The sequence below is a fragment of the Phoenix dactylifera genome, chromosome 4 (assembly GCF_009389715.1).
Source record: "Phoenix dactylifera cultivar Barhee BC4 chromosome 4, palm_55x_up_171113_PBpolish2nd_filt_p, whole genome shotgun sequence".
NCBI lineage: Eukaryota > Viridiplantae > Streptophyta > Magnoliopsida > Arecales > Arecaceae > Phoenix > Phoenix dactylifera.
Window position 1 is genome coordinate 474157 of NC_052395.1, and position 12670 is coordinate 486826.

Below are 12670 nucleotides of genomic sequence, written 5' to 3' on the forward strand. Positions count from 1 at the left end.
TGGGGGAAGGGTCAGAAAAAGAAATATAATCTAATGATGGAGTATTATGCTTTAAATTTGATAAGGACAAGAGAAAAATATTTTCATCAAACCGAGCATGATGAGTTACAAATACCCTATGTGAGGTAGGATCAAGACAACGGAAACCTTTGTGAGAGGTACTGTAACCGAGAAATATGCAAGGTAGACTATGTGGTTCAAATTTATGTTGAGCATAATATCATAAATAAAGGAAGCACAAACATCCAAATGGACAAAAAAGAGCATACGTAGGTAACTTTGTTGGAAAATGTGACCTAAAGGTCAATCATCAGCCTGTTGATGATTAAAATGTATATGAATTAATAGATAAATAATATAAAAGTTATTTAGCATTTTTTCATCGCATATTTTGTACATCTTCATTAACTCATGTAATATGATGAAGTCCTTAGGACTCTTTTAAATGATAAAGGAGGATTTGTCTACAAGTCCTTAAACCTGTTCGCGACCAAATGATATGCTATTACTGGGACAATGGCATTATCAAGTTAGGTCGTTATGTGCCATATTTGTTGGTTGTCCTCTTAACCAAGGAATGTAGAGACACTAATATGCCACACAGGTGAAGTGTAGGAGTACATTTCACTGAACGTGATCTGATCTGGAACACTTCGCTGTCAGAAGATGTTTCGAGTGGATATGGATATAAGTATCCCTCCGATCTAAGATCACCACGGTGACTAGTAAGCAACTTATTGTACTTTGGTACCAGACTATCTGAATTTCTAATTCAATGATAAAAGTATTCTGGGTACAATCAAGTACTTGCGAAGTCAGTGTATGAGTCAAGAAGGAATTGATCCTTCCTGGTGATAGGAGATAAAGCTCTTGTGCTCAATTTAGCAAAACTTTGGTCAGAATAATTCTTGTGAGGAGTCACAAGATTTGTAAAGTTGAAACACATTTTAGATGAACTAATTAAAGAGTTGACAGTAAACTCTGAAGTCATTCTAAGCATTCGGAGTCATATGGATGAATTATACAGTAACTGTAGTCCAAGAGTTCTTGAATGTTGCTTTGCAATCATTCGGCATATCCGAACGTCGAGTACCATTGCTAGATGGTCATTTCGATTAGTACAGAAAGTTATTCTTGTGCTACCGGTTTAGGTTCGAACCTATGGGGTTACATGCATAGAAGTTTCTAGGTTGATCAAATGGTTGACAGACGATTAAGAATCGTCCAAGGGTAGATTGGTCAATTTGATTGACAAATTATCCTAAACAAAGGTTGCAGTAAAATAATTATTAAGAAATTGAAGAATTAATTAGTAATTAGATTGCTAATGAACTCAATTTGATTGATTGATTGGGCTTAGGTTGAGCTAAATTGAATAAGATTCAATTTGGGCTACATCAGGGTTTGACCTAATTGAATTGGATTCGACCCAAGTAGATTGGGCTTGACCCAATTGATGGAACTTGATTAAATTGGATTGGGCTTGACCCAAGTCAATTAGACGTCCTTATTTGATAAGGAATCTAAGTTCAAAAATTCAGAATTTGATGAGGAGAAGAATCTCTAAAAATTAGGAGCCTAGTTTTCATTCTTGGAGAAGATTGACACCTCATCTTATCTCCGAGATTTATGATGCGTCCCTCTTTCTTTTTAGCCAAGAGTTGGCGTGGGAAATCAGAGGAGGTGTGCCCATATTTTGCTAAAAAGATGGCGCCGCAAACTTCCCAAAACCAATGCATTAAGATCCCTAAATTGTAGGGAGAGTGTGGCGCATGAAGGAGTGCGGCAACCTGATTTGGGGCGCATGACTCCCTAGTTTTTAGGGAGTCAATACGCTGAATTAAGATGGAGGAAGAGGGAGTCGGACTCCCACTCCAATGTGACATGGAGATCCCTATTTTTTAGCAATTTCCAAATTTCAAGGGTTGGCGTTTGGATCCACTTAAGGCGTGGGGCTCTTTGGCTATAAAAGAGCCCCCCACACCTAGGGTATTCAATGCGCTTCTTAGGGGTTTCAAAGGTTCTAAAAAATTCTGCAGACGGCCGCCATCTCTTCTCCTTCTTCTCCCTTATCTCCATCCTTCATCTTCTTGAAGAACAATCAAAAGATGATTACTTTGAAAGAGAAAGATTCAGCCATTGCAGCACCTCCGCATGAACTAGCACTCCCGTGGACATCGATCTTCTTAGAGCTTCGCGTGGACGATCCATAGAGGCTGGACGCATGTACGGCTATAGAGCATGATTAAGAAGTCATCAAAGGCTTCCAGCAAATCAGGTATGAGATTTGATCTCCTTAGATATCAAGATTAGATCTTAACTTGATTGAAGAAATTTCATGGTTGCTGAAATTTCAGAATTGTATATTAGATATACAATCATAGTTTCATGTTTTACATAAATGTTTAAATCCTGATTTTTATTTTTATGGTAGAGATTAGATCTTATGCATGAAAATTAAAGAGTTTAATTTTTAATTGCTTCCCCTGATTTTTAGAAAATTTTTAAAATCATGCATGCTACCCTACAAGGGTTCTTTTCAGACTTACCATACAAACTTCAAGTGGGGTGACCCCATGTAGGACTGGTGTAGGCAAGTGATTAATCGTGAAAGCAACCGTGCTGAAGGCTTCAACCGAAAGGTTTAGGGGGGCATGGGCATGGAAAAGCATGGTGAGGCCAGTTTCGGTAAGATGGCAGTGTTTTTTTTTCTACGTGGCCATTCTGGGAGGGATATAGGGACAGAAAATTTGGTGATGTATACCGGATTTATTTAAGTGTGATTTAAACCAGACACTTATAAATTCACCATCTTCCATCACTTTAGAAAGCTTTTATTTTATCCGACAATGGATTTATTTTTTAAGGGATAGAGCCAAGTAAAACGAGAATGATCGTCAATAAAAATGATATAATAATGATAGCCAGAAATGGATGTTATGGAAGCAGGACCCCATAAATCGCAATGAACGAGGCCTAATATAGAGAGGGATTGATTCTCACTGATAGGAAAGGAAAGTTTATGGCTTTTTGCTTTTTAATAGCTTGCACATAAGGTTGGAATAGACAACATAGAAGTGAGAGATAAATGACCCATCTTATTTAGCATGGTAATTATTTTCGGAGAAACATGCCTTAAATGTGCATGCAAAATATCAAATGAGGCACGCCAATTATGTTTGTGGAGAATGGAGGAAAAGGCACGGTGTCCACGCTGCAGCACGTAAAGACCATCAACACGTTTACTGCTTGCCACCACCTTTCCGGTTTGAAGGTTCTGTATGAGAAAATCAATGTCAGTAAAGAAAATTGAGGAAGAAAAATCAGAGCTGAGTTTACTGACAGACAACAGATTTTTGGTTAATTTGGGAACAACCAGCACATCAAAAGTTGAGAGAGGGAGTGGGAGAACAAGAACCCATATGAGTAATGGGTAGGAAGGATCCATTGCCAACAATAACCTTGTCCTTACCATTATATGACTCTGCCTTGTCGAACAGAGATACATCCGAAGTCATATGTGCCGATGCTTCCGTATCAGTATACCAATCTGCAGTATCATCATCAATAGAGCAGTGTGCAAGAGACTCGGCAAGATTGGCGCTCGCATTAGTTTTGGTGTAGCGTTCACGACAATGGGAGGCATAATGCCCTTCCTCACGGTATATTTGACAGCGAGAAGGGCACTTAGGCTGCTGCTTGCCACGGTTGCCTCCTTTTGACTGCCTACTTTTGTGGTTATTTTTTTGAGCATAATTTTTGGCTTTTCCACTGTGATTGGAATTGCTAGAGGAAATAGAGCCAACATAAGCCGAGATACTACCTGCAGATTGATCAATTGACTTGCAAAAGAGATCAAAGCTTTCTGTTTTAGGAACAATATCGTTAAAACTTGGCAAAGGAGTTAAGGATAGTTGAGTGGTGGAAAAAGTGGAGAAGTCATGGCCTAAACTACGTAAATACCAATGAACTTTATCTGTATCGTCCACCAGACGTCCCATCACATAAAGTTGATCACAATGAGAATTGAAGACTCGAGAATATTCTCCAACACTGCATGAGCCACGCTTCATTAATTGAAGTTCATCTTTGAGTTGTAGCTCTCGGACCTTTGATTTGTGATTGAAGGCGGATTCAAGGGCACACCAGACATTCCAAGAAAAGGTGAGACCGATCACTTCGGAGAGAGTTTCTTCCATGAGAGAAGAAAGAAGCAGACTTATGACTAGCTGGTTGGTTTGCTTCCATTCATCCTGTTGCAGTGTCAAGTCTATGGAATCAGCAGCAGATTTAGGCAGCTCTATGAAACCGTCAACATAACCATAGAGCCCTTGGCATTGCAAGAGGAACTACCTGACTGCGCCAAAGGAGGAAGTTTGGCAGAAGTTTGAGGATGAAAGCTTGATAGTGATCATGTGTACCATGGTGTTGAAGGAAAGAGTGGTGGGAGAAGCAGAGGAGGAGGTATCGACGGCCATTGGATCAGTTTGGAGGTTAATCCGAAAACCGCTGTGATACCAAGACAAGATTAGGAAAGAATGATTTGGTGAAAACCACAACGGATTTGCTTGTGGTGTAGGAGACTTTATTTATAGAGAATGATTTACGATCAGTCAATCTATAAATTGAATGCCATTAGATAGCTATTGCTATACAATCCATATAAAGAACAAATCCTGCACCACAATCATAGTTGTATGACATTCTATCATGATTTGTATTTCCATGTTTTGCTCCTTCATGATTATCTCCACAATGATCTCCACAATTATCTCCAACAGATGGAAGGTGCTTTTAAAGGTCGCTGGAGCTTCCAGGTGACACTCTGCCTCCTGTCCGTCAGCCTGGAAACACTTTCATAAATCAAAAGGCCGGTTGAAAGATCACTGGTATCTAGCTCAAAAAGAATACAATTTTGCACATCAGTAAGTCACCCCCCAAAACCAAACAGACAAACACTAGAAACCAGTATGCCCGGCCCCACCCCACCCCCCAAAGCTATCAAATGAGGTATCTAGAAAGGTACTTCTTTGGAACTAATTATTGGCTTTATGTCTCTACACGGACTACCTTTGTTAAATATATGGCCTCAGAAACCAATTTGTAAAACAATTTTAATAATTATTGAATTAGTTATGTCTCCTTTTCACATATATGTTTATTTGTTTATTGGGTATTTTATTGTGACATGAGATGTTCACATGGTATACATGTTGAGTAACATTGTCGAAGGACCACACCGATGATTAATGAATCATAGGCACTGAGTAGTGGCGTTTCGGTTTCTTGTTAACTCATATTGTTCTAGGCCGAGTTATATATTTTAGGCCTACACTCGTTGTGCCATTATATAAATAGGATGATAGGCTTCATCATTGAGGTAAAGACCATAAGCAGACGAATGGGTGGACTGTAAGAGTACACACACTGAAAAGCTCCTACCGCGCTAGAGATGAGATCACTTTCAAGGAAAGAGATAACTTGAAATCCAAATATGAATACCTTCTAGAAGTAATCACTGATGTTGGGAAGAGTATTCAGCACAATTAGTTTATATGTCCTTTGACCTGAGAGGTCTATGCAGATATATTTGGTGTGTTCTTGTGCTTTGACTGAGTTAATTGTTGATGGTCTTCTCAAGATCAAATATACAAACAAAGTTGGATCTTGAGTGCATCAGATAGATTTGTATAAATGCTCAATAAAAAATCCACCAGCCTCAATTTGAGGTAGCATATTCAGTATGTCTGTATGAGGTTGGACCAAAAGAAAAGCTGGCCAGTGAAATTTATGAAAAATTATTTTCATTATATTTTATTTTTATTATAAATAAAATATTTATTTGTGAAATTATTTTAGAAACAATTTTTGGAGTCCAACTGAATTACAGAATAAGAATTAAGAATTATATAAGCCAGAGATTTAATCAGTAATATTTTTCCGATCCTATTGACTTATGTGAAATATAGTGTGATGGAAGGATAAATAAATAAAAAAATAAGCAAAAGGGATTTCACTAAATTAATCTTCTTTTCTCGGAGGTCAATTGCAAAGTGTTGATAGACATTTTTACAATTTGTAGAAGCCCAAAATTTGGAATTAAAAGAATATAAGGGCTTTTGTGAAAAATTATTTTTCAGTAACCCTACGACCGGGAATAGAGATCCCTAAGGATCCCACATATATCATTGCCTAGGGTTTTATGTAGTGGCTATAAATAGCTAGGGTTGGCCATCAGAACCAGAAGTCATGCAAAAGTTGCTAGAGCCACAAAAATCCAAGAAGAGGTAGTGAGCATGGAGCGCTTGGGAGGCAACATGCTTGGGTTGCTAGTAGTGAGATCTATGTTTCTATCATCTTGTTTGTTGTTTTGCAGGATTTTTCCCTTAATGTTCTTCCGTTGCAGGGAAAAGATCCTGGATTTTCAGAAAAATCATCCTTCACCTCCATCTCCTGGTATTCTTCATGACTATTCTTAATTGGTTCGCAAATGCTTTCATCCCTTCTCAGCCTGAATCTCGCAGCAACACATTTACTTGCGTTAACTACAAGCCCAAATTTATGTTTGCACCTAAACCTTTACCCACGACAGTTCTCCTTTGGAATGTAAGAGACATGGGTCTTGCTTCTGAAAGAAAGGTGATCAAACAATTGGTCAAGGATTCAAAATGTTGGATTGTTTGCCTCCAGAAGACTCAGATCAGCATGTGGTATCGAATTTGATGAGAGGCAACACAATGAAACTAAAGGATCCTCCAGTTGGATTTTTGACATGGTAGAATAGTTCTAAGGTCGAAAGGAAGGCAGTTCACTTGGATGTGTATTTCATCGGTACTATTAGAGTAAGTGGCTAATATTGAGTGGTACACTGGTATTCTAACGGAATGGAGCGAAGCGATGGCATCTGCTTATCTTCGGGGTAACTATTTAGTGTTTTATTTTACCAAGGATGGTGATAGAGGTTGGGACTCAGCCTGAATCTCGCAGCAACACATTTACTTGCGCTAACTACAAGTCCAAGTCATGCTGCTTTTTGTGTCTGAACCATTACACATGACCGTTCCCTTTTGGAATGTAAGAGACATGGATCTTGCTCCTAAAAGAAAGGTGATCAAACAATTGGTCAAGGATTCGAAATGCTGGATTGTTTGCCTCCAGGAGACTCAGATGAGCATGTGGTATCGAATTTGATGAGAGGCAACACAATGAAACTAAAGGATCCTCCGGTTTGGATTTTGACATGGTGGAAACTAGGCTCATTGGTTGTCCTTTGGCAGTGTTTCCTTTGGCAAAAAACAAAGCCCCTGGGCTCTTTGGTTGTCCTATCTCTTTTTATCATAAGTATTGGGAGGTGCTTAAAGTTGATATTATCGATGTTGTTCTTGCGGTGCAAAATCAATCCACTGATCTCTCCAGGTTGAATTAGACTTATATCACCCTCTTACCAAAAAAATCAGACAAGGGCTCAGTGAGGGACTTTAGGCCGATCAGTCTTGAACACGACATCATCAAAATTTTATCCAAGATTCTTTCAAATCGTCTTAGTGGGATCATTGATTCCGTAGTGTCTCCACTCCAAAATGCGTTCATAAAAGGCCGATCAATCATAGAGAGCTTCATAACAGCGTCGAAGATGATCTCCTACTACAGAAGATACAAAATCAAAGGATTCCTTTGCAAAACTGACTTTGAAAAGTTTTTGATTCAATCTCGTGGAAATTTCTCTTTGATCTTCTAGAGCATAGAGGGTTTGGGCCATGTTGGATATCTTGGGTTTCAATGCTTTTTTACAACGTGAGTTCTTCAATCATTGTCAATGGTAAACCTGGGAACCAGTTCGACGTTAAATGGGAACTAAAGCAGGGTAATCCTCTTTCCCCCCTGCTTTTTAATCTGGTCTGGCAAGAATTCTTAGACTTACAACCTCGGAACGACTCATATCTGGGATTGGTCCGATGGAAGTCACAGAACAGATTCAATGCCTTCAATTTGCATACGACACCCTCATTTTCCGCAATGCCTCTATAGAATAAGTCCAAAAATCTGAAGTTAATTTTGAACTCCTTCGAGCTCATTAGAGATTTACAGGGCGAAAAATTAACTTCAGCAAAACCAATCTAATTGGACTGGGTCTGACAAGGTCTGAAGTGGACATATATTCTTTGTTACTTGGTTGCCAACCTGCTGAATTTCCTGAGACCTAAGGACTATAATTTCCTAGTGGAGAAAATTGAGAAGAGGCTTGCGAGATGGAAACGAAGGGTTCTGTCTCCAAACTATGTTTTCTTCTCGTTCCTCTTTGGTCTTCTGCTTCTCCCGATGTACGTACATACTTCCAGGTCTTTTAATAAATATTTGGTGGCTAATGGAGTGTAAGCTCCTTAGCTTCCATTTTCATCACAGAAAAAAAGGAGAAACTTGGCCTAAAGAAGGGTTACCTGAAGAAGGCATCTTCAGCGCCTTGCATGGAGACAAATGTGGCCGAGAGTAGCCTGAATATTGCCCCCAACCGGAACTAGTGATGCAGGGGGAGATCATCTTACTGTTTCGGGATGACATGGTTCCAGGTCTCGAGTTCTTCAAGGATGGAAAAGGGTGTCCATCGCCCCTGCAAAAGGTGACAGGATCTTTGTAAGCTTGGATGATCAGGTGGAGGTGTTGAGGAATGGCTTATACACGAGTATTCTGCAGACAAGGATATTGGAAGCCAGCTATCCATCTCTACGTGCTATAAACCCTGGAGCCAATCCGATCATTTCCATGCTCCAAGGCTGTTGTATCCTCAATTACTATTCTGGCACTAAATTCTCTGGCAAAAGAGCCAGGATTTAAACCATAACTTATTATGCTCGGCAGATTGCAACCTGGCCGAATAGTATTCCAACATCTCATGCAAGTAACCATGGTAAACCTGGCTGAATTGAATGCAACTAAAAATTTGTTTGGCATCACTTTTATTTTTTAATTTTTATTTTTAAAAATAATATAATAAAAAATAAAAAAATATATTTAATTTATATTTTTTATTTTTTATTTTTAAATCATTTTTTAAAAAAATGAAGAAAAAATTCTTTTTTCTACTATTTTCAAAAAAAAAAACTTATATCTTTTACCACCACCACTAGCACCACCTCCACCATAGTGGATATCTCTATAGCCATCGTCTCCATACCTACATTGTCGCCGTCGTTTTCACCATCACTATCATTGTCGCTACCCGTCACGCCCCCGAACCCAACACTCAGGTCCGAGCATGTAACACGATTGCACACTTTCTAAGACAAAGCCCTAAAGAATATGCTAGGCCTGAGACGAACGAAATTCACACAATACCAGCAATTATAATTAAACCATTCCACTAACATTAAATCATCAACTAGTTCAATTACAAATTTTTCGATGTCCACTGGCATCATCAAAATGAGAGAAATAACTAACTAACTAATGAATAGTTGTACGAACTCCACGTCCCTCCCATTCGAAACTGTGCCTCTTGTAACTCTAAAAAAAAAAGAAAAGTATGAGCTTTTCTAGCTTAGTAAGAATTCCAAACCGCTACAACATAAATAATAAAAAAATAATCAATTAACAATACCAAATAAATAAATATCGTATCAATACTCGAAAAGCTCATAAATAACATGAATATAAGTTTTCATTATTATCTTTCCAAATAAGCATATATATATATATTTCAAATGTAACCAATTATTCAACAATAGTTTCTTATATCATGTCATCCGTTTTCTATTAACTTGATTTTGAGATTTCTCATTAATTAACTTTCAATTTTGGACTAACTAAGATCATGACTCAGTCCAATAATGATATTATATCACATGATAGCCCGTGGTGGCTATCCAACCCACATTATAGCCTGTGGTGGCTATTCAGCCCACGTTATAGCTTGCGGGGGTTCTCCAGCCTACATTATAGCCCATGGGGGCTTCCCACGCATAAGCTCGTGGAGGCTTCCCATGGTCAGCCCATAGGCATTTTGACGAGGTTAATCCAAACCATATTTTATCCATCTGATTTACCTATTACTCTTATCAAATCAATTATCACATATACAATGAATTTCTCTCAACTTCAAGGTATCTTTACTCATGTAATTATGTTCTTAACATCGGATATGTATAATAAGTCTTAACATCCGATATATATAATAACCACATAAATATATTTGTACTAGAATTTATATAAAGTATATCATCATATGCCAAACCGAGACAAATCTCATGATGCAAAGCCACCGATACAATCCAATAAACATATATATATATATATATATGGTGATACAAGTACACAGATTCTTACCTTTACCGAAGGCTGACTAAATACAATGATCACCGATCCGCTTCATGGTCTGTGAGTTGGGGTACAGAGTACCCTGATTGGAACCTTTTTGTGCAAATTACTCTTTCTCTACAGAACCAAACATGATTTTCAAAAGATAACCTAGACCGTCTACCGGTATCCACCTGGGGTCCAATGGTAGCTGACATCAGTCGAGTGTAGGATGGACAAGGTTGAATAGGTAGCAACATTCGATGATCCGGATCGGTCCACTTTGGCTAATTAAACTAGTCAAATCATAAAACAAGAATCATACTATGTATAGCTAATAAAATAGGGATTCATGATGAGAGAGCCTAGCGGTGCTTGGCAATGGTTGGGTAAATCTAGCATGATGGGTGGTTGCAGCGATACTGGTCCAGGACCCTCTACTAGGGTCGACCAAGGTCCATAATAAAAATATCTGAGACCCTCCTGCTGGGTCCATAGAATCATGCGAAGAGAGAGAAACAAAGGAAGAAAAATCAAGAGAGAGAGGAGAGAGAAAGAGAGAGAGGAGAGAGGAGAGAGAAAGAGAGAGAGGCTCTCTTCTATCCCAAAATAGGAGAGTCCATCTCTCCCTTCCTCTTCTCGGATCGGAGGGTGGCAAGCCAAGGTGGCCCAACCCCCGACAACGATGGCCTCGGGCGGCCCTTCGGGTGCAGCACCACCAGCTATAGTGGTCGGCTGGCACGAAGAAAGGAGGAAAACTGAGAGATAACATGGGTCGATTCATGGTAACTCGGCCTAGATCAAGGCCAATCTCCTTGACAAACGGCCACATGATCTCAAAGCTCTCGGGAGGTGGCGAAACTCGGCTAATCCCAACGACCGACGGCAACGAACACGGGAGGAAGAAGCTGAAACAGGGCATCCCTATTTCGGATCAAATTCCGATGATTTGCAGCCCAAATCGGTATGAATCAAGGCTAAAATACTAGAAAATGAAGGAGAAGAAGACGAGAAACTCTTACCTCAGCCCAGCAAAGCTTTCGGCGAGGTTTCTAACGAGGATTTAAGGAGGAGACTTGAAGAAGCAATTTTGGAATCGGCCGCGATTCCCGACAATTCTGGTAGTGGAAATCAAAGGAGGAGGAGAGTTAATTAGGCGTGATCGTAGAGTTCGAGTTGAATTAGATTGCCCCGAATAACTCCAATTTTTGCCGGAATCAAAGGAGGTTGGAGTCTTCTTCTCCACCTACATTGTGCCATAGGGCACGATCGGGCTTGGGCCTTGCCTTTTCGGGTCGCCTACAAGCCCATGGGACTGGGTTGCTATGGGTCGGGCTAGACTGGCCATTCCGGGCCGGCCCATGAGCTCAAAAACTAAGTTATTACACTACCATTGTGCTATCATCTCTACCACCATCGCCGTCACCTCCACCATAATATCTCCACCATCGTTGTTGTTGCCACTACTACTACCACAGTTACTGATGCCGCTACCCTACCACCTCAACCATACTATCATTACCACCATGATCTCTAGTATTACCACTATTATTGCCGCCGCAATCATATTGTTAGAGCTCTCGCACAACTGTTACAGCATCATCAGCAACCCTCTTCAACAGCTCTAGCACCACCAATCTAGCCTCTAATATCTCCGCCACCTCTACCATCATCTGAGCCACCATCGTATTTATATTTCTAAAAATAATTAACTATAACAAATATATTTATATTTTTAAAATTAAAAAACAATAAAAATAATTTTATTTTTATTTTTAAAATAAAAAAAAAAAAGAAATGATGCCAAAGAGACCGGGATCCTCTTTCCCGCTAAGTGGAAATTTGGAACTAGGACCTCAATGTCGTGGGAGGACTAATGTTTTAGCTAATTGTTTTGGATTTCTGACCATTTTCAAAGGTCTACGATCTTCCATTTCATGCGCATTTTGATTCACACATGTTAAACTTTCGTTCCTGCAACTGGAGATTGATAGTACGCGATCTAATCAAAACTAGCTGAGAACTTAGTTTTACATTTGTTTCAGTCGAATAACGGGAGGCGGAAGAGTTATCCATCGGGTATACGAATGGCATAGAAACAAACTCTGGCTTGCTGATGACAAGCACCCATAATGTCAGGCCTATTTACATGAACAATATTTAAGATTCAGAAAAAGAGCCTCGCTGAGATCAGCGTAGGGTCACAAAAATCAACAGAGCAAATGCAGCAAAAAATAAAAAAAGACAATGTGACAATTCCCAACTTTTGGATGTCTGTTGAACACCAGAATAGAATCAACACAAGCAGCTTCATATCCCACGTTTTCATTAAATAAAAAGGGGGGAAAAAAACCAACAACAAATCTGACTTGCGATGTAA